This window comes from Pseudorca crassidens, chromosome 17 (assembly GCF_039906515.1).
Source record: "Pseudorca crassidens isolate mPseCra1 chromosome 17, mPseCra1.hap1, whole genome shotgun sequence".
Classification (NCBI taxonomy): domain Eukaryota; kingdom Metazoa; phylum Chordata; class Mammalia; order Artiodactyla; family Delphinidae; genus Pseudorca; species Pseudorca crassidens.
This window is the reverse complement of record NC_090312.1, coordinates 76,768,711-76,792,015: the sequence shown is the minus strand read 5'-3', so window position 1 is coordinate 76,792,015 and position 23,305 is coordinate 76,768,711. Positions and strand designations below refer to the sequence as shown.

Genomic DNA, 23,305 nt, shown 5'->3' with positions numbered 1-23,305 from the left:
AAAATAAAACACAGAACAGTATGGAATGTTTTAAATGTGCTCTCGGCTATTCAGAAATATCCAGAGATTCAGTGGCAAGGGACATAAAAGTGGATTTTATTTTAATAGAAAGATTCTTCAACTATCCTTTTCACTTTATTAAACTCAGATACCAGGCACTGTCCTTGGCCCTGGGAGATACAGGGATGGAGAAGTTGTGACTCTGTTTCTCAAGGAGCACACAGTCAACTGGACAAGATACAGAAAAACAAATAAATGCCTTTTGTGTATTTGGTGCCCCATGAGAGGTGGAGAACTTGGGGGAGGGGAGACAAGAAGGGAGGGTTTGCATCCCCTTGAGCATCACAGAAGATTGTCTGGAAGAAGGGATGCTTATTTAGTCGCCAAATATGTTACTTTTTTTAACCAGTTGTATTGATGTATATTGACAGATGTCCAAGATAAGAGGCTATATGTATGGCTTTCCAGGAAAAGTCAAGCATTTTGAAGAAGTTTCTTGAAGAAACAATTTCTCAAACTAAAGGATTTCAGAACGGATGGTGCTTGGGTGGTAAACCTGAGTGCTGAATAAAAGGCTTAAAAAATCCTGTACAGTTGACCTGTGAACAACATGGGTTTGAACTGCATGCATCCAGTAATATGCGATATTTTCCAGTAGTAAATACTACAGCAGTACAAGATCCCGTGTTGTTTGAATCCACAGATGTGGAATCCAGGATATAGAGGAACCTCGGGATAGGAGGAGCCTCAGGATGTGGACGGCTGACTATAAGTTATACTCGGATTTTTGACTCTGTGGAGGGTCGCGGGGTCCCTAACCCTCATGTTGTTCAAGGGTCAATTGTATTCTTGTTGGACATAAAGCTTAAGACATTTCAAGTCTTTAATTATAGGTCATTTCTTTAGGTTTGACTCTACTCCTATAGAAAATCTTCAACTTAATGAAGAAAAAATTATTATCCTCATCTCTACACAATAATTTCATTCACTTTATATTATAAATTCTTATTAATGTCTGTCCGGTTAAAAAGAGAAAGAGGGAGAAAGAACCAGGAATTGCCAACATATTATAATGAAAAGTATTAGTAAATACACTCTTTTTTTTTTACATCTTTATTAGAGTATAATAAAGTATAATAACACAACTAAATTGTGTTTCTGCTTTATAACAAAGTGAATCAGCTATACGTATACATATATCCCCATATCTCCTCCCTCTTGCGTCTTCCTCCCTCCCACCCTCCCTATCCCACCCCTCTAGGTGGTCACAAAGCACCGAGCTGATCTCCCTGTGCTATGTGGTTGCTTCCTACTATCTATTTTACACTCTTGATTATTGAGTGCCTGGTAGTGTCAAAGGCAACTATTACTAATCTTGTTGTTTTTAGAACATATAATACATACAGACTATAAGACGTCTTTATTCTGTGATTCATGAAAATTAGGTTTTTTGTTTTATGATCCCCTCACATACAAAAAGAGGAAGGTGGTGAGTCTTTTTTGAACTCCGTCTCTTAGGGAAGTGCTTTGTGAGCTGCACGGACTGCGTGAGGAGGTTCTCAGCCATGCTTAGTCAGGTTGCAAAGAACGCAGGATATGTGTGCCATCCGGATCTAGAGACGGTGCACAGCCTGGCTGAACAACTCCTTCATTCAATTCCCTTGCCTTCTCATCTGTCTGTAACACAATAAAGGAAATTAAAATCAGTGATTGATTGTGTTTCAGTGCATTATCATCAAGACCAAACACATAAACAGTGCACCAAATGAGAAGCTATTTAACCACATTCTTTTTTCTGTCAATCTAACTTGGTGTGTCATGGGCCAAGTAATTGACATTTATTTTATTCAAAAGAGGAAAGGAAAATCATTTATTCCATTTGAGTGTTTCTCCTGTGTTAACAGAACATTCTGTTTTCCTTGAAGAATTTATATTTAGGAAAATATACAAAAATCTTTATTAAATGGAAATCGTTATCATATAACCCATTTGATAGCACTACTATTTCAGTTTTTTCCCTTAACTGTTTCTTATTAGTTTATTTATTTTAGTTCATGGAAATCTTAAGTGTGAATTCTGACATTTCAAATAGGCTAGGAAATTAATTTTCTTCATTAGAAAGGGTATAAGGCTGCTGTTCCTTTTATTGAACCACATTATCTTAGTGCATTAGATTTTATTTGGGAATCAGTTTGATACTCTTAAAATAGAAAAAAAAAAGTAATGCAAACCCTTTTATTATCAAATTTCCTTCCAAGGATAAGGTTATGCCCTGGAATAATTGGCTCGTATATTGCCTTTTATTTGGTTAATTACTCATGTGGTCATAAAGACATTTCGTATTTCTAAATGGGTTATGGTACCAGCGGTGAATAAAACAAGCTGGTGTTATACAGAAGTTAGACATACAAAATGCAAGATGAATCTGGAGGAGATTTTGAGATTGTTTTAAAAAATGGTCTTTTCTCCCCTCTGTTAAAGTATTTGCGACTTGATGATAGAAATAACTTTCCTTTATTTATATGATGATAATAGAAACGACATTCCTTTGTTTAGTTAACAAGTATTTATAGTGATCAGTTTTAGGGAAGGGAGCATTCCAGCCTCTCAGTGTTTACAATCTTTCTAAGGTGGGTTATGGTCATTCATGACAGACAGTGCCGTACTGATGCAGCAGCATGTCCCAGGGGCCATACAAAGTGTCACTTTTCTAACCATCTACCTAACAGCTTTGTTTGAAAAGGGGTCCTGGGATAGGGCTAGCATTGTGGATTTTGGTCAGTACTCAAGTACTTGTACATGTGTATGGATTTCTCTAGGGAGATTTCTCTAGGAAGAAGATTTACCTGGTGGAATTTCTGTTTGTAAATATATATATATATATATACACACACACACACACAAATATATATAACAATATATAATATATATACTTTTTTTCAATGTTACCATATATTGTCAAATTACTTTCCAAAGTGACAGATTTAAATTCCTCTTATCAGTATATGAGTTCCTGCCACGGTTTTATATTTTCAAACTGGCAACGATCGGTCTTATAGTTGTTAAATTGTACCTTGCTGTTTTAAATTATATTTCCATAACAACCCACTATTCCTTTTTATCATCTTTTGTGAATATTGTGTCAGAATCTTTAACCATTTTTTTCTATTGAATTACTTACCTCATTGATTTGTAGGGATCCTTGATATACAGTGGATATTATATTCTGCAGTTACATGTTTTGTAAATACCTAATTCCGTTTTCTGGCTGGTGTTTAACCTTTATTTAGGATGCCTAGAATTTAAAATTTTCATATACTCTAATTTATCAGTCTTTTCTTTGGCTCTTCCTATATTCTGGTATTTGTTTAATAAACCCTTTCTTACACCAAAGTTGTTAATTTTCTATATATACTTTTAAATATTTTAAAGATGTGCTTTTCTTATTTAAGTCTTTAACCCAAGTAGATTTTCATAATATGATACAAAATACAGATTTTATTTATATGTGGATAGTCAATTATTCCAGCATCATTTATTAAATAGTATGACTTTTCCACTGATTTGTCGTACCTCAACTTTCATTACTAGTCCAAAATATTCAGTATATCCATTGATCTATTTTTTGATGCTACGCAGTTTTCCCCATTGGTTTATTAGTGTATCGTTAAGCCAAAGAAAGCTATTTTAATTATAATTTTATTAAGTTTTAATATTTGATAGAATATTATACATAATCTTGGCTTGTTCTTTCCATTGATTTTTCAATATGACTTTTAAGATAAAGTTCTAAGAAAAATACTAGTGGAGTATTTATTGGAATAACTATAAATTTATAGATTGCCATCTTTATGATTCTATGCCTTCCCAACCATGAACATGGTATACTCATGTTTTTTTGTTTGTTTGTTTTTAGGTATATATAGGTATTTATGTCACTCGATAAAATTAAGTGAAAGGTCTTACATGTGTTCTGTGGATTAATTCTTAGGTACATTAATGTTTAATATAAATGGTATATTTAAAAAATAATATTTTCTAATTAGTTGCTGCTGTTTTATAACAATTTCAGTGATTTTTTTTTACCTTGACTTTATACGTAAAAACCTTGTTGATTTGAATAGTGTTAACTACAGACTTTCTTGGGTTTTTATATGGGTAATTTAAACATCTCCAAACAATGACAATTGATGTCTTTTTCTGTTCCTGATTATATAACATTTCTTCATCCTGTCTGACTGTACTGGCCAGGAACTCTAGAACAATAATAAATATAAGGACTGTCAGCAGACATCTCTTTCCTTTTCTTAGTGTTTATAGAAAATATTGATTGTTTCAACATTAAATATGATAATGTTGATGGTTTTGTTATAGGTAAACACATCAGGTTAAGAAAGTTGTCTTCTATTCCTAGGTTGGTAAAAAGCTTGTAATATAAATAGGTATTGGATTTTATCATCATGTTTTTTTCTCACATCTTCTGAGACAATCCTATGGTTTTCTGCCTTCGATCTGTTAATGTGACAAATGACATTAAAAGAATTTCTATTGTTCAAGCATTCCTGCATTACTAGATAAAACCAATGCCATTATTCTATTATTTTGTATTACTGATGGATTTTTTATATGTATGGTCAACCTAGTTTTCTAATATTTTTAGGAGAATTTTGCACATGTACCCTTAAAGAAATTGGCATATCATTTCTATGTCATCTGCCAGTGGGTGGACCTGACAGAAAGTCATACTGGTGGATGAGGGGAGAAGTTACTCTCTACCTGCTTCCTCTAAAGCTGCCCTCAGTGGTAGCTGCAGTGATATTAATGCTGCAGTCGCAACAGATCTGGAAGTCGTGACAACACTGATTTCAGCAGCGGTAGCAGCACTGAGGGATCCCCATGATGGAGGCTACAGGGAGGGAATGGGAATAATTCAGGAAGTAATGACAATATTAGCTACACCTGTAGCAGCTGACGTGTGAGTCCTCATGGTGGCAGCTTCAAAAACAGCAGTAATGGCCCAGCCCCAGAAACGCAACCTCCTAGGCTCCTGCTTAGGAAGCTGAACTTGGACATCTGAATGTTTGAAGTATCTGCCACTGACCTTCAGGCAACATTTTCACTCCTGCAACTTAGAAGAAACAGAGATTTCTTGTAGTGACTAATTTTCAAGCAACCCTACCTTTTCATCTTTTGCTCCACACACCCTCACAACTGATTTTTCTATGAAATATAATAAATATGACTCTTGTTTTGTTAGCCCACACAATGTTTTAATTTCTTAATTAACTGCAATTGTGGAAAAACTTGACAGTCTTTAGAGCAGGCAATGCTGTTTCTTCTCCCTGCAAGATAGCAGTTCGCTGATGCCGAGTCATGGCTTCCCCTTTAAACAAGTTCATCACATTTTCCATCCACGCTGCTTCCATTACCACAACTCCTGCCTGGCCCTACACACACTGATATTTGCCGCGCCCACTGTAAATGGTAAACAAACATTGCAGGATTTCAGGAATAGCATCCATTTTCTTCACTTACCGAAGCAAGATGCATTTCAAAAGGTACATAAAGATAATTGCCTTAAACTTCAGTAGTAATGTTTAGAGCCACCTGTAGCTATTAAATGACAAGTAAATAGGCTAATCACATATAGTTTTAAAATTAATTGTTTGGAAACAGCAGGGTTTTGGGTTTTCTTGGTTTTGTTTTGCTTGTTATTTTAAGCCTTAAGTAAAAAATGACATTATTTGCTCCACATTCTCAACTCTTTGTAGCTTTGCATTTTTTTTCTTCCATGCATATGAATCCTTTGAAGTCAACCAGGGCTGACTACAGAGGACTGTTTGTGCAATCCAATCAGGCTAATTTCAATTTCAAGTGCAGCAGACAGGCATGCTTTTCATCGCCTCCTTTGTGAAGCTATGATGGATTGACTACTGTTGAGTTAGTGAGATTTCCAGGAAAGGACAGTACAAGTGCTGTCCTAAGCAGCCTGTTAATAAATAGACCTCAAGTCTTGAAATCTTCCACTTGCTATTCTATGTTAAGAGTGGAGTAAACGCCACTAAAGCACAGAATACATTTCACTTTGCAGTTTCAGCTGAAGAGCTACCGTTATTTACATTCTCATGTGTTTCTAATAAGAAGTACAAGGAAGAAAGCCCTGTATAAAAGAACATACAGGGGCTTCCCTGGTGGCGCAGTGGTTGAGAGTCCGCCTGCCGATGCAGGGGACACGGGTTCGTGCCCCGGTCCGGGAAGATCTCACATGCTGCAGAGCGGCTGGGCCCGTGAGCCATGGCCGCTGAGCCTGCGCGTCCGGAGCCTGTGCTCCGCAACGGGAGAGGCCGCAGCAGTGAGAGGCCCGCGTACCAAAAAAAAAAAAAAAAAAAAAAAAACCAAACATACAAACTTGTAAGAGCAAGAACTGGTAAGAAAAAGAAGTAGAGTTTCATGCTGTCTAAACATATTCTTATTTGCTTACCCATTTAAAAATACTTTAGTGCAATCTCTTTCAAAGATTATGGGTAGAATATGAAATAAGCACCTAAATAACCCTTTAAAATTACTTCTAAATGATTATGATGTGTGTGTTTGTGTTCTTAAGCATAAAAAATCATAATTTGAAAAGATGCATGAGCTATATTAAGCTCAGGAAAAATTAAAGTGTTTCCTAATGATTTTCTTTAATTTACTTTTTATCGCTTGAATTCTTCCAAAAGAAAGAGAAAAACAGAAATATCAAATAATGAACAAAGCAAAGGAAAAACAAAATACATTATGTAACCAAATCCAACATCAGTTCTCAATTAAAGTCAAGAGAATTTTAAAAATTGTACTGATCGAAATAATACCTACCTCTTACTGCGTATTCACCATGGGTCTGGAGCAGTTCCAACAGCTTTATATTACTTCGCTCATTTAAGTCTCGTAGCACTTCTCTGTTAAGAACCTGTATCATGGTCCTCATGTTACAGAGAAGGGAAGAGAAGTAATGTAAGTTTCTCAAGGCCGTGGAGCTGCTTGCGCAAGACTTGAGCACAGGCAATTGGGCTCCAGAGGTTTTACAACACGTCACTGGCTCTTGTCTCCCAGATACATATGTTTACGTGTTGATTTACAGTCAAACTTTGCTAAAGCTTCTTCCATTAGACATGAACATGAGTCCTGTCTTTAGGGGTCTCAGGGCACACCATGTCTGTCTAATTCGGTCCAATTCTGCCCCTCCAGGTCACCTTCAGTTTGGTTGAAGACTTGAAGGAGGAATTTGGTGAAGCTTGGGGAGAAGAGGAGCAGGTGAGTAAGACTTCACAGAGCAGTGGATTTTTAGCTGATGCCTGAATTTGATGAAGAGTTCCCCAGGGAGAGGTGAAGAGGCCACACGCGTGGTGCCCGTCCGGAGCTTGGTAGTGGAAAGGGAAACCTTGTTGGACATTTAGTCGCGCCAGGGAGAAACAGTGGGAGAAACAGGAGATGCAGATGGATGATAAAGAGCTTTGTAAACCATCCTTAGGACCTCACCCACACCTGGACCGCAGCTCAGCAAGCAATAGTGGAAAGAAATCTTCCCCCAGGCTATGGGACACTTAGTGTGCCACAAAGAGGGAAATTCTGCATCGACCCTGATAACACCTGAGACCTGCTCCAATTCTAGCATTAAGATAATGTTCATTATAACGTTCATATCAAATTTAGGAACCTTTTCTGGCTAGTAAATTCCTTCCCTTCTTCTCATCTTGGTAATCATGGGACCCAAGGCAAAAGTCAGGCCTCTCTGGCCACTTTTCACGGCTCTACTCTTCCACCCTCGGACGCTTCCTCAAACACTGCTTGCTCTTTATCTTCGCCCCTTAGACGGTGCCCAGCGGAATCCAAGATTACTGTGAACAAGTTCTTCTATATTTTCGTTATCTTCTTAGTATTCTCCTAGCACATCCTAACACTTCCATGAGGAGAAAGACTTCCTGGAAGGGGGGAGCTGCTCTCCGACCTCACCAGGTTCCTGCCAATTTCTGAACCTAGAGCAATCTACCCTAAGTCTTTTCCAAGAATAACTGCTCCATTCTTAAATAAAAATGTACCAAAGCCCATGGCATCAGGTTACAACACCACCTCTCTGCCCGCTCGATATGACCTCCAGTCTCTGGGTCACACACTCTTCTGTATTTAGGGAGAACTGTAGTGCTTCGTTCATGGATTCTTTTTTCCACCCCAATTCCTGCCATTTTTAGGGAGACATAGTTCTTTGACTACTTGATGTCTCTTTTCACTTGCAATCAGTTTTTTTCCCCACTTCCTCCCATGATTGTGAGCTGGACCTTTATATCAGCCAGCATTCCTTCATCTTTGAAATCCCCAACTCCTACAGGTCGTCTTCTGAATGCAGCCCTCAACAGAAATAGATCTTGTTTGGGATGCTCTCTAGTTTTCCTTAAACTGAAATATTGCCCTTTCTGTCTCATTTTGTTTTTTGCTGCCACCATGTCCCTGCTTTCTGAGTCTCCTCCTGTGGTCTCTCTGACTCCATTTGTGGAGGATGGTAGTGTCTCATTTCCTATGTGGACTCCAGCAGACAGTGATGGGGTTTCATAATGCAATCACTAATAGACATTGCATACCAGAGGATAAATACCTAAGTAAATTGCCAATAGGAAAATGGCTTAGGACAGTGACTTTGTAAAGCATGTATTATGGAAGTAACAACTGGTGAAATTCCAGGGTCCTGCCTCGATTAACCTTTACAAAAAATGTTATTCAAAGACGTACTTGGGCTTCCCTGGTGGCGCAGTGGTTGAGAGTCCGCCTGCCGATGCAGGGGACACGGGTTCGTGCCCCGGTCCGGGAAGATCCCACATGCCGCGGAGCGGCTGGGCCCGTGAGCCATGGCCGCTGAGCCTGCGCGTCCGGAGCCTGTGCTCCACAGCAGGGGAGGCCACAACAGTGAGAGGCCCGCGTACAGCAAAAAAAAAAAAAGACGTACTTATTTAGGTTTGATAGTCAACCAAACATGAAAAAATATTTGAATTGTTTACATCAGCTCATTATAATCTGTCCTTGTGTGCCCAGCTGAAAAAAATTTTTCCTGATAAAACAAGGTTTTGTTTTCTCTGTATTTCTCTTTAAAGAGACTTTATTTCATGTATATTGTTGATCCATTAACCTTTAACTCACAGTCAACAGCACCATAACTCAGGCCTGAACAAAGCTTATCTAACACACATATTTGGCCTGGATACAGTCTCTTAAAGGGCTTGGAGCCTAAAGGGTGTGCTGAAGACAATGCAACATCTAATTTCCTGTAGAAAAGGTAAAATTCAAAATTTCCTGTAGAAAAGGTAAAAGAGGGCCTGCTCTCGTGAAACTTATATCCCTGGGCTGAGAACCATCTGACAACTTCAGACCAGGGCAAAAACCCAGGCCCTCTTTAGCCAAACACTTTAGAAATAAGACTGTATTCTGGGCAGAGCTGCTGGACATCATTAGCCAGGTTTTTGCCCCAGGTATTAAAAAAATACGTATAGGGTTTCCCTGGTGGCACAGTGGTTGAGAATCCGCCTGCCAATGCAGGGGACACAGGTTTGAGCCCTGGTCCACAAAGATCCCACGTGCCGTGGAGCAACTAAGCCCATGCACCATAACTACTGAGCCTGCGCTCTAGAGCCTGTGAGCCACAACTACTGAGCCCACGTGCCACAACTACTGAAGCCCGTGCGCCTAGAGCCCGAGCTCCGCAACAAGAGAAGCCACCGCAATGAGGAGCCCGCGTACCGCAACGAAGAGTAGCCCCCGCTCGCCGCAACTAGCGAAAGCCCACGCGCAGCAACAAAGGCCCAACGCAGCCAAAAGTAAATAAATAAATAAACTTATTAAAAAGAAATACATATAGTGATTTACTTTGCTGTATAGTATAAACTAATGCAATATTGTAAAGCAATTATACTCCAATAAAAAAAAATAAGGAACATTAAGATTGAGGCCAGACTTATGGTTAGAACCTTGCTTGGAGTGCCCAGAGCTTTCCTTTCTCATTCAAGATCAAAGTTAGCATTATCATGTGCTTTTTAATATGCGGACTAAGCCATCTGCATTTCCTTTTTAAAATTGTCTAATGATGTCTATGCTTAAAATTACAAATGACGGTGAAGTGTTATAGGGTATTTGTTGTATTTACCTTTATTTCCACCCTTAGACTCAGTAGTAATGACAGGAAATTTTGCCTGAATTTCTGTGCCTTAGACCAAGTAATAATGAGAGAAAAAATTGCCTGCCTTCTTCAAGTTAAGCTCAGAGGATCCACTCCTACTTTCTGCAGGATAAGTTAAGTTTACATCCATTAATAGCAGGTTCATATGTTGCTTATGATAAGAAGGCTGTGCTTTTTCCTGCAGTATGCTTTTGCAGAGCATTTAGATAAAACTCATCCTCTCAATTCGCTTATAAATACTTAGTAACTTAGTCATTTTACATAAACTGCTTCAATTTCAATAAAGAATGTTTTTTCTTAGCATGAGATATAAGCATACATGAATTTAAAAGCAGATCATCTTTATGTCTGTTTCTTCAAGGATATATTGAAAATAGGATTTGCTGAAAACACCAACGATCCTATAAAATATTCAATGGCATCCATAGAAAGGTAACAGCAGACAAAAATATTCTGCAGCACTTGGATCAGCAATAGGGTCCGCCAGCTTTTGAGGAAGTGGCAGGCTAATCTAGAAGACTTGTCTGCATGGGCATCTCAGGAAGCCCCCAGCAGATGGTGCTAGCATGAGACCCTCCTTGGACAGGGATAAAGGGCAAAAGTTTCTGGTAGCAAATGTTTGTTTCACCACATGCATGACTTTTTGGATTAGCATCATCAATGATTCCCATTTGGGCTCAGAAGAAATCTCCCCTCCCCACCACTGTCCACTTGCCCATCCATTCATTCAACAAACATTTTTTTTTTTTTTTGCGGTACGCGGACCTCTCACTGCTGTGGCCTCTCCCGCTGCGGAGCACAGGCTCTGGACATGCAGGCTCAGCGGCCATGGCTCACGGGCCCAGCCGCTCCGCGGCATGTGGGATCTTCCCGGACCGGGGCACGAACCCGTGTCCCCTGCATCGGCAGGCGGACTCTCAACCACTGCGCCACCAGGGAAGCCCTCAACAAACATTTTTAAAGTTAGGAACTAGGCTAGGAACAGGGCAAGCACAAAAAATGAGCCAGGACTGCTGCCTGTGACAAACTAGAGGAGTCCCGGAGGATTCTGACACGATACGCCTGTGCTTTGGGATTATAACTCTGTATTTGAAATGAAGGTTACTGTCAACTCTTTTTTTTAAAGTACTCTAATCTCCCTACCTATTGTGGTTCACGGATGTGAGAAATTTCTCAGTGTTCTTATGACTATCTCCTCTTCCTTTACTACCATGATAGGAGGAAATAAGACATAGCATTTAAAGAGTTGAATATATTTCTTCTCCCTACACTTTCCCTCCTCTGCTAAAGAAACAGCAAAAGTCAAATTCCTTTGTCACTTATTGAACTATAGCATGTAAGAACAGCTATCGTGGAGCCAGGTTCTTCTGCGCCTATTGCAAATCCTCAGTTCATGAGCAGAGAATGTGTATCACTGGAGAAATCACGTGTAGTCATATTACATGGCTGAAAAGAGCCATAACAAAATCACTGAAGCGTCTTTTAAAAAATGGCCAACCATAGCATACTACATGCCAGGTATGTAGGGAAAAAAGTCCTTGCAAACACATATGAAATAGTAATTATGCTATTTACTGTTAAACACATCTCTTATTGCTTGACCATATGCATAATATAATTATTTTACCTTTAAATTATATTACCTAATGACTTAGAATAAACTGATCGTTTAAGATTTGGTAATCTGGCCCACTTTAATACACTATGTTGAAACAATGAATTCAAGTTGAAAGAAGGAAATTATACCAACCTACATCCTATATAGGCTCATATAGCACTACTGCCCACACTGAGGCTGGCAGGGTCCAGCAGTGCTCATCTCCAGGCTGCTTCTGCTTCCCAAATCCCCTACTGCAGCAGGGTCCACGTTCCCCATGCCCTGAGAACAGCTGAAAGTCTAACCGAAGTCATGTTCCCTGGCAAGTGGTTGGGGAAATGGCTGACAATAAAGTCTTAAGAGATGACCTGCTTCATGGGCTGAATATTAGGTTTTTCTGCTGTTAAGTAGGAGACTAGTGTGTACAATAGTTTCAAACATGGCTGGCTGAGCACCTTGGGGGCTTTTAAAATACAGATTTCTAGGCACCACCCTGATCCATTATTAAAAAACGATCAGGGTGAGAGAGTTACCATTTGCTTTTGTAATGCTGTACAACAAACACTGCTAAAAAGCTCAGAGGCTTACACTGCTTTCTTGCTTACAGTTGTTTGAGTGGGTTGTGGCTCAGCTGTTGTGAACAGACTCACCTTTACTTCTGCCCACATTCCATTGGTCAGAGCAAGTCACATGACCAAGTCATGCGGTGTCTCAAGTCATGAGTGAGCTTGATATACACTCTGCCCAAGGGAGCAGGGCGGGGGGAGGAGCATTTGAGGGTTGGTGCTGAGGGACTAGGTGTGACAAACGCTACAGGTGACCCTTATGAAGTCAGTCCTGTATGTGTTGGAGGATTGCTATTCTGGTGCCACTAGAGAATATAAGGGAAATAATGGGCTCCATTCTTTCAGTAACTCAGCAAGTATGTATTGTCACTAATACACACTGTCCAAAGACAGAAGAGGAAATAGAGCTCATGTAATTCAGTAATAATGGATAATTAAGATGGAAAGGGAACAAGAAAAGGGGTACCTTATACAAATTGAGCATGGGCACGAGCCCATCAGGGAAGGATTCTCAGAGGAGGCAACATCTGAGCTCAGCGACCGTGACGGGTGAACGTTTTCTAGAGAAGGGAAGTGCATGAAGGGGAGGGAGTACTCTAGTGGGGGAGGTTCCAGGACAAAATGAGGAACTTAGAAGCAGCATATTATATCTGGCTATGTGTTCTCCATAATCCTACTTCTTTCTCCTCGTGGTCCCAGAGCTAGATTACCTTTGCCAGCCTCCCTTGAACTTGGATATGGCCATGTGGCTGAGTACTGGCCAAAGAATAAGCCCAGAAATGCTGTGTATTCCTTTCCAGGTCTGGTCCTTAAAAACCTTCAACAAGCAAACCTCCCCTCTCTCACTCTTTCCCCTTCAATCAGCTGAACGGGAGGAGGGTGAAGCCAAAAGATGGAAGAAGCTGAGTCACTGGACAATCACATGGAAAGTCTTCTGCATTGACTAGCGGCGCCGTGGTTAAGAATCCGCCTGCCAATGCAGGGGACGTGGGTTCGAGCCCTGGTCTAGGAAGATCCCACATGCCGTGAAGCAACTGAGCTCGTGCGCCACAACTACTGAACCTGTGCTCCAGAGCCTGCGAGCCACAACTACTGAGGCCCGCATGCCTGGAGCCTGTGCTCTGCAGCAGGAGAGGCCACCGCAATGAGAAGCCCACGCACCGCAGCGAAGAGTAGCCCTCGCTCACCGCAGCTAGAGGGACCCCGTGCACAGCAACAAAGACCCAACGCAGCCAAGAATAAATAAATAAATATATTAAAAACAACAACAACATTTGTGTGAGGGAGAGAGAAAGTTTTATTGTCTAAAGCCACCAAGATTTAGGATTTGTTTGTTACAGCGGCTAACACTACTTGCCTTAACTAACAGAGATAATGTGTTTTACTGATGGTAAACGATGGCTACGAGGCAGAAAAAGAGGTTAACAGTCACTGACTCGCTGTGTTACTTGCTTATTCTAGATACGTCTGTGGTTATTTGAGCACCAAATGCATTAAAAGATATAACAGCACTTTAGCACTATAAATCTGGGCAAAGCATTAATGCTAACATGCAGTGATGCCCAGTTGAAGGGTTGGTTCACGCTACAGAGACTGTCTGCTCAGAGCAATCATTTATAGGATGCATTTATGGCAGAAGAAGCATGACAGTGTGTTCTTCTGGTAGCTTTTTTATTTCTAATGGGCTTTGACGTGTATTCCCAAAGGTTCAAGCTTAACTGTCGCTGAGATGGGCCTCTTTCTCCATCTTTCAACCTTGGATATGCCTTTTCTCCAACGAGACTTAAGAAACAAAACCCAACTCATTAATCAGTGTGTCATCACATGACTGGAATTAAACAGTAAAGCAGTAAAACCTCTGAGCTAAAGCGACAGCAAGCATCACAGGTGTATTTTTCTGCTTCCATTTCAGAGTATGACACCATCTGGAAGTTGTTCTTTCTGCCAAAAGGAGTAGAAACATAAAGGCTCACCTTTCCTCTTCGAAATGAGGGCTCACAGAGAACTGAGCTTTGCCAAATGGAGAAAGGAAGGAGGTGTAAGGGACCGATGAGAGGCACCCAGGAGTAACCCTTGCCAGAAGTGACTTTTTCTGAATGTAAGAGTTGGTAACTTTGTACTGAAAACAGATGTTGAGCTGCACACAGGCAGAGACTGAGAATAATTAGCATATAATTAGAATAAGAGTTTTGTTGCGAGGGCAAGATTACTTCATTGGAGATCATCATTATACAGGATATCTAGAAGTAGCTGGGCAGAACCCATCAATGTTGGAAGAGAAATACAGGCATGAGCAAAACAGTTAGTTCTTTTTGTCACCTCTTGCTAAGAGTGACTCAGATCCTTAGTGAGGAAGAAATGGGAAATTCATGTCAGCATCCCACTGTGTAAAATTTCTTGCACGTAGTATATTGTGATGTTTGGGTTAGCGATCGTGAACTGTATGCATCCCACTTATGCTGTGGGATAAGTCATTACCTGCTCATCTTTTTATGATTTTTATAAAATGGATTTAAAGAATCACTTTAAGTCGTTTTCATGTATAAAATCCAGGTTGCATCCTACTGATAACTTAGTCAAGGTACCGGTGCCAAGAATGGGACACCAGGTGAGTGTAACCATGTCTTACTTTGGGCTTTTATGGAAACAGACCCTTAGATGAAAATTCAAATGCAAGCAGTTTGTTTGCGAGATGATCCCTGGAAACCACGGAAGCGGAGTGTGGACGTGAAACCGAGAAGGGGAAGAGCCAATAAAAGGTATTGGGTTGGCCAAAAAGTTCGTCTGGGTTTTTCCATAGGATGTTACAGAAAAACCCAAACGAGTATTTTGGCCAACCCAGTAAATTATGAAACAAATTACCCCTGAGGGCCACGGAAGCTGGGGAAATGATACAGAATATGCACCTTTGACTTATCTTTGCCAAGTGTCGAGGCAGCTGAAGTATTTCTCTTCCAACTTCTATCAGTCAGGAGGTGGAAATTCTCTGGAGCCGCAGCCTGCCCTGCATGTGAAATCCAGGCACTGCCGGGAGGAACTGGACCCGTGTGCACCGAAATGGTAAGGACAGAGGGATGCGGTGGGACAGCCAGAGCATCCACTACGAACCGCTGTTGGATGCCATCTTAACAAGACTTTTTCTAGACTGGATGTGCTTCTCGGGAAAATTGCTTTTGTGCATTTCCCACTCTGTCCCAGCACCACTGGTTTGACTACACACCTGAGGATCTGTTTGCAGGTACTCAGGATTGATTAAAACCAAGAATAGATTTCTGTGCCTTAATTAATTTTTATTTTAATCAACTTATTTTTATATATAACATATTCAAAACTGAGCTATATTTACAACTGTATTCAAAATCTATCAGTTCCTTACCACTGCTCTGTTAAGCCCACTATGGAAAACATACCAGGCAAACCTAAGAGGTCAAAGGACACTATTTAATACAATGTATAATGTAGTGAGTTGTAACTCTTTCAGGTGAGACCATAGCCTTACTGAGGGCACTTAGGGATCCAGTAAATGCAAAGGGAATCTATGCCATTTGGCCCGGAATGCCACTTCAAATTTTCAAGACTGCCTTGGAATATCACAGTGATTTTACAAAGGACTACTCATTTTCTCTACTATCAATTTCATTTTCTTATTTTCCCATTCAAAAATATAAAGGGAAATGATACGATTGTATTGTCTTTAATGGTTTTTAAAACTTCTCTAGATTTTTTGAATAAAAATGCATGGGAATAAGCAGCAGCAGGTTCATTGTGATTTGAAATAATTGAATCACTGATTTTAAAATGAAAACAAATGTATATTTATGCACATTGGTATATTTTGGGGGGACCATATATGCATATTATAATACCATGGACAAAGTAAAAAATCCATCATTTATATATACCTAAAAAATAGTTTGCTTGGGCTTCCCTGGTGGCGCAGTGGTTGAGAGTCTGCCTGCCGATGCAGGGGACGCGGGTTCGTGCCCCAGTCCGGGAAGATCCCACATGCCGCGGAGTGGCTGGGCCTGTGAGCCACGGCCACTGAGCCTGCACGTCTGGAGCCTGTGCTCTGCAACGGGAGAGGCCACAACAGTGAGAAGCCATGTACCGCAAAAAAAAAAAAAAAAAAAAAGTTTGCTTCATATTAGCCTGAGCTAGTGCACTTTATATTAGGTTTTACGTTTCTGATGGGCTACTGTTCAGTATTGCATATGCCTGCTGTTACATGTGTAGCATATTTTATATGATTGTTTCTTACTTTTAACTACTTATTTTTAAGTATTATTAGACTTACAAAAAAAAGGTGTTAAAGTAAATTATAGAGATTCCATATACCTTCCTTAATGTTACCATCTCAGATAAACATTATGTAATAATATAGGACCGATTCTGGAACCAGAGAGATGTGAGCAAATCTGCTGCAAGGGTTCATCATCTTGTAGAGGTATTCTCTCCACATATGGTGCTGAAATGGATAAAAATTTTAACATCCTTGGTTTAAAAACGAGAGAAAAAAGAAAAAAAGATCTTTGCTTTCCTTTGAACACAATGTAATCCAATAGACAGACAGATAGATAGATAGGTATCAATAGATAGATAATACATACATACATACATACAAAAGCCGAGTTGGGTGGCATCAGGATTCACTGACTTTGTATTAATGTTCTCTTTTTTGCTTTCAGTCATGCCACCTTCTCTCGTTCTTTGTTGGATGTGTAGCTAAGCCACCATGCAGAGGCGTCTAATCTGATCTTCTGAAATCTTGAGAAAAGCAGAGGGCAGGGGAGCAGATTTTAATGGTATAAAGGAAGTGTTTGTGTCTCTGATATGAGGGCTCTGACATAGTAGGCGTGTAGGAGCGTTTGTTGCATAGAAATCCCCAATGGTCGCCAATGTTTGGCAATAAACTACTGAGTGAGAAATGCTTGAACTCCTGGTGTCAGTAGTGGTGGCTCAGTTCATGATATTAGAAACACTCTACATGCATATCATTGCAATATTAATTATGATAATAGTAGCCACAAGATCAGTGCTGTTAGACCACTAAAGTGTGTGCTAGGTAAATATTAATTGAGGCTTAGTTTTTAACCCAAACAGAAATTTAAAAAGATGGTGCTTGGCTATCCCTTTCAGATTTTAAAACTAGCTATTACTAATAATTCTTGAAGCAAAATATTCCAAAGAAATTTCCTCGCTTTCTCCTTTTGTAATTCTCAAATCTTCCAGGCTTTCTGGTGTCCTTAAAAACACTCTTACATCCCCTATCCATCTTCCACTTCTTTCTCACCTTACCTCCTAATAAAACAGCCCTTGGTGGGGGGGTCACTTTTAAATACTATGATGTAAAGTGCTTGTAATAGCAAGAACTATCTCTCTGGGACATTCATTGCTATGCATAACAAGTGAATCAGTTCAACTAGAATTGACTGTGGCCTCAGCAGATATTGGACAGCACACTGATGTACCACAGCCTTTACCGCCATGCTTCACACACTCCACTTGTAGGTCTCCACATTTTGCTCCAGGGTGAACCTTATCTTTGCTCCAACTGAGCAGCCATCCTGTCATTACAATGTCTGTCAGATATTCATGAAGTTAAGCTAGTTGCAGGAGGCTGTGTGGAGGATTTAAATTTTCTTGCTTAAAAAAGGTGCCAAGACGGGCCCCCCATCAAGCAGGCACCAGGACAAAAAGCACACATTTAGGGGCACGTTTGGGAACTTTTCTCAATGGAGACAGAAGAACACTTGATCAAACTGCACACTATTTCATTCAAACAAAAATGCAGACCTGGAAGTCTTCAAAAAAATTTTTTTTAAAAAGCAGTGAAATAATTAAGGAGGAACTTGAATTCCTTCAAGCTGGTGTCTCAAATCTTAGTATTTGAAGTCCTGTGAAATCTAGACATCTGCACTTCTGAGTCTGGTCTCTAGGGACACTCTCTTAACTCAGTTATCTCACTCTTCCTGTGCCTAGATATCTTGCTTCTCTCTCAACTTTAAGGGGGACAGGACTGGAGTTTCTCAAAAGGAATTTTACCAAGAAACTGAGAAATAAAAAGAAGAAAGAAAAAAACCCATAGACTCTGATGTCATTAGGGTATGTCTGCCTGTGTATACGTATATGTTTCATACTTACTGTATCCTACATATATGTGTGTATACGTGTATAGTCAATACTGTGCGCAAAGTGTTATGCTAAAAATGTACACGTTATCTTTTTTAATTCAGCAAATGTTGAGTTTAACTATTGTTATAAGCACTAGAGAAACAGCATTGTTTTGAGTGGGGGAGATGGGAAATTATAAACAAAGCAATGTTTTGATTGAAAATGCAATAGACTGACTGGGGTGTTAAATCAGATGGCGTGGTCAGCAAAGGCCTCTATGGATGTGACATGAGGTGAGGGAGCAAGACACATGTAGGTGGAGGATGAAGAACTGTCAGGCTTATTCCCGTGGGGCAAGTCATACATCACGCCCACTTTACACGGAAAATGAGGCCTCGAAGGGAAGCAAAGTGACTTGTCTGAGATTCTACAGTGAGGAATGACACGACCAACCATACATTGGACTAGTTGGTCCTTAGAGTATTATTTCTTCATTAATAACTTTTCCAAAATCCTCCCTGGGCCCCACTGTTTCCATTGCTCAGTCCCTGTCTACTCTCCTCTCCTCCCCTCTCCCCTCCCCAAGAGACAGGTGATTCCCTTAGTGACAGCACTCGGTGACAGCACTCAGTGCCAAGTGGGCCCCGCTCCATTGACCTTCTGCTTTCGCTTCCCACCTCCAAGCCTTCGGGGGAGGAGAGGTAGTATATCACTCAGCTTTGCAAACTTGGCAGCTAGCGTAGCCTTTGACATAATAAGCAGTTACGAAAAGAAGAAAGAAGTATTTGAGGGCAGCACTGAGGAAGAAAGGAAACAAAGAAGGAAGGGAGGACGATTTTTAGTTCATGATGGAATTCAATTTAGAAAAGGAATGAGAGACCGAAGAGAAAAACAGAGGTAGTTTCACACACTTTCTAGACTTATTACTAGCACTGTGCCATCTCTGAGTCTTTCCTCTTCCTCTCTTTCAAAGCCAAATGTATTTTTCAACTGTCATTAACTGTACAAGGAAGAAACGCCGATCTGGGTCTATCAGTAGAGAGGGCAGTGGGAAAGGGAAAGGTATAGGAGGACCCTCCTGGTTCCCTGGAATCACACCACGTGAGTGGCACTGACTCTGAAGATGGGGTAAATGCAAATTACTACGCCTGCTTCCCAGTGGGGAGCAGTTAGTGCCAGTGCAGGTGTCACTCGCATCCTAAGATTTAAAGGCAGTATGGTGAACACGTACATCAAGGAGCTCTTGAGTCACATGACCTGGCTTTGAGTTCCTCTTGGTCCATTCAGTAGCCGTGGGATGCCCTGTTCCCATTTCCACATCTTTGCACTGGGGATGTTCATAGCACCCATTTCATAGCCTGTTCTGAGGGTTTAATAAATGAATACACATAAAGTACTCAGCCTGGTGCCTGGCAGGGACGCTGCAAATTTGGTACTTCCTAAAAAATAAATAAAACGATGAAAAAAGGATACTGGGGTAAACATATGTAAATGTGGAGGGAAAGAAGGGCCATTATGTTTAGTATCATCATTCATCACAGTCCCTGATCGTGAAGAGGCTGTGATCATTTCTGGAAGTTGTAGGTAGACTAGTTCATGTTCTCTCCCTCTTCAGCTGCCTCCTACAGCTTTCAGAGGGGTCAGTGACCTGGAACTTTCTGTGTTGTCCTTTTCTATATGCTAAATTATCTATTTGTCAGGGTCTATTTTTTCCTGTTGTTTTCATTCATCATGAATGGTGACGGTTATGTTTATTGTGCATAAAAGAAGCATGCCCTCATGATCTCTGATGTCTTAAAGGTTGGGTTTAAAAAAAAAAAAAAGGAAAAAAGGCTTCTGCCTCTATTAGTCCCCTTCTCCCAGACAATGGACAGAGGTGGAATCTAACAACTCGTGTTCTTGACCCCTTCATTGACCCAAATCTTCAGACTATTCCGTGTGTCCCTACTAGCATTTCAAAGACATCATGCAACCATTTTCCTGGGAGCTCTGTTTTAAGTTATAAACCTCAGTCCTGAAGGAACGGTTTAGAAAGAGCCAGTTAATTTCAAAACAAATAAAAACCAAACTCCCCGTAATGTGTGAAGGATTGCCTTGAGCAGAGTTTCCCTGCACGGAGTGAATTTTTAAAAACACAGAGATCTCTCTCCTTTTCTCACTAACCTACCACTAAGGACCCAGGAGGGCCGCAGTGGGTTAGAACGGGGTTTCAGTGCCAAGATCCGCAGAAAACCTCTTGAGACAACTGGCCGGGAGGCTTGTTCCTGCCCTTCCAGGTGCGCGAGCCCCGTGCGTTGTTCCACCAGGTACAGCAAACGTGCCCATGAAATCTGACACCGAGCCTGAAGAAACTGAATCCTCCGCAGAACTCCTCCGCTCTAATCTATTAGGTGACAGAGAGCAAGAGGGCCTCCTTGGGGTTCATGGAGAGTTTGTCCTGGATCTTAACCATCCGGGACCAGGTCTTATTTCCAAGACCCTTCCAAACAATTTCATTATCTCTAGGAAGAAATCATATTTATCCTCACCCAGGAAACATTCTCCATTCCTAGAAAAAGCCACGCGTCCTCTCCTTTCACGCCTGGTGATAATCTCTACAGCATTTTAGTGGAGAAAACCTACGCCAGGTCTCGCGGCGTCCCGCTCCATCCCCGCGCTCCCGGCCGGCGCACCTCCTCGCCGCAGCATCGCCCGCCTCTCGCCCATCCAACTCGGTCAACTTTCCCCCTGAGACTCCGGCAGGGGCGCCCTCCGGGCAGCCGGCCGCAGCGGCAGGGGCGACCCTGGCCCCGAGATCCCGGAGCCGCGCGCCCAGCGCCGGCCGAGCGGACGCGCCCGCGCTCGCAGCCCGCCGTCTCGGAGCTCGGCCCGCGCTCCGCCGCGCTCGCCCGCCCTCGGCTTCTCGCCTCCGGGCCCGTCTCCCACGGGCACCGCGCCGTCTCCACTCCCACCCTCTCCACCTCCGGGGCACCTCAGCCGAACCCGGTTCCCTCCTTCGCACCCGCCTTGACCACCTTCCCGACACCCAGCACAGCCCCCAGCGAGAAAGCCCCGCCCGGGTCTCCCCAGTTCCACCCGCTGCCGAGGGTCTCCAGCACCCGCAGTCGCCCCTGTTCACGCTCATTCATATTCATTCGCATTCTCATTCTCTCCTCCTCGTCCTCCCTCTCCAGACTCCAAACAAGACAGGCCGACCCTCCCCCCGGCACTCCCTTCCATTCATCCCTTCCCGCCACACGCACACGCACACGCACACACACGCACGCACACACGCGGCCCTCTGCACTTTTCAGACGCCCACCTCCTACACACTCCCCTCCCCTAAACAGACTTCCACCCACTCACCATCTGTAGCCTGCCTTCCGCCCCCAACCCCGCCCGTCCGGCCCGCCCCCTCCCCAAGAAGCAGACCTGCACAGCGGGCGGCAGGGACCCCCGCCAGACGCTCGGGTCGTGCTCGCCGTCCTGACCTCTGCCCGGCCGGGAAACTAACAAAGGCGGCGCGCGAGCCCGGCCCAGAGAGCTGCGAGCGGCGGCCGCGGGGCGGTGGAGCCTGGGCCGGGCCGGGCGAGCGCCGGGCGGGGGCTGCTCAGGAGTTCGGAGGCAGCGGCGCCGGACGACGCGGACCTCTGGCGGCGCGCGCCGCTCGGACAACGCGGGCACCATGGGCTGCTGCACCGGGCGCTGTGCGCTCATCGGCCTCTGCGCGCTGCAGCTGGTGAGTTCCTGCCCCGGGACCGGCCTTGCCGGCTCCCTCCGCGGAGCCGCAGCTCCGGGCGCCGGGCGGGCGGGCGGCCGAGCCCCGCGCTCCCGCCGGCTCCCACCCTCCCCGCCGCTCCCCTCGCACTGCCCTCCCCGCCGCGGGCACTCACCGGGTCGCCCTGCGGGAGGGCGGTGTCTCCCCGCGGCCCCGGGCAAGGGGGTTCACGCGCCCCCGCCGGGCGTCGCCACGAGGTCCGGGGGCTGCTGCCCGGGCGCCGGGGAAGTGAGCGACTTCCCAGCCCCTGGGTTGGCCGGCTGGCTTTAGCACCTCCGCACTCCCGCTGAAGTTTCACAGGGGCTTGTGGGTTCTCTCTTCTCGGGATGGTTTCCAGTAACGTTGTGTAACAAGGTGCGTGGGAATGCCCAGGTCCGAGGAGACGGGGCGAGCTCCAAGTCTTAGTTAAGAGGCGGTTCTTCCCTCCTGCGGTTGAAAGGGGGTGATTGAGGAGTCTTGGATCTCCAGGAAGGAGGTCGCGCTGTGTGTTTTTAAACAGAGTGTTTCAGCCCCTGCCCTTCCAGTTTCTCTTTAGATTTTGTAGAAATGTTGCGTGTTCAGACAGCGACAGACTGACAGCTGTCATCAGGGAGAGAAGGCGCAGTGGCTTGCCAGGAAGTGCATGGAATGGGAAGAGTGGAGATCGATAGGGCTTTCAGTGGGGAGCGAATGCTTATCTTGACATTATGTCCTGTTGGGACCTAGACTGGGCCTGTGGTCTATTTCATAGTCGCTTGAGGTCAAGGCCACAGACCTTACGTGTGAGACTTGTGTGTGAGAGATTAATAGACATCGCTCTTTTATTACACTTAATACAGACTCAGTAGATTCTCTGTCAAGCTTTCTTCCAGGTGTTGTTTTTTAAAGTCATAAACATTAGCTAGCATATTTTGACTAGCAAGAGGAAAAAGGTTTTCGGTGAGTTTGACCAAGTCATGTCAACCCTTGCAAGACTCATTAACTGAGGGATAAAAGAATGCTCTTTATTTAATAGTTAGTCCTTGTACCCACGAATGTTTTAAAAGGCTTCGCTTTTCTCCTCCATGTTTTACTCTCCCATTAAACCTGCACTT

The 23,305-nt window shown here is 42.9% G+C and overlaps 1 long non-coding RNA gene across 5 annotated transcripts; it reads right to left on the bottom strand.

The window, feature by feature from the left end:
• Positions 1 to 1,260: 1,260 nt before the first annotated feature.
• Positions 1,261 to 22,678, bottom strand: LOC137210399 (uncharacterized). 5 transcript variants are annotated; one of them, XR_010936499.1, is made up of 4 exons: positions 22,348 to 22,678; positions 6,856 to 7,420; positions 4,960 to 5,128; positions 1,261 to 1,677 (listed from the first exon to the last, which is right to left on the bottom strand). It is a non-coding gene; the product is annotated as an uncharacterized lncRNA (long non-coding RNA). The 5 variants fall into 5 exon arrangements; XR_010936501.1 differs by having other exon boundaries at positions 6,856 to 7,273; positions 22,348 to 22,675; XR_010936500.1 differs by lacking the exon at positions 22,348 to 22,678 and adding an exon at positions 21,887 to 22,121 and having other exon boundaries at positions 6,856 to 7,273.
• Positions 22,679 to 23,305: the final 627 nt, after the last annotated feature.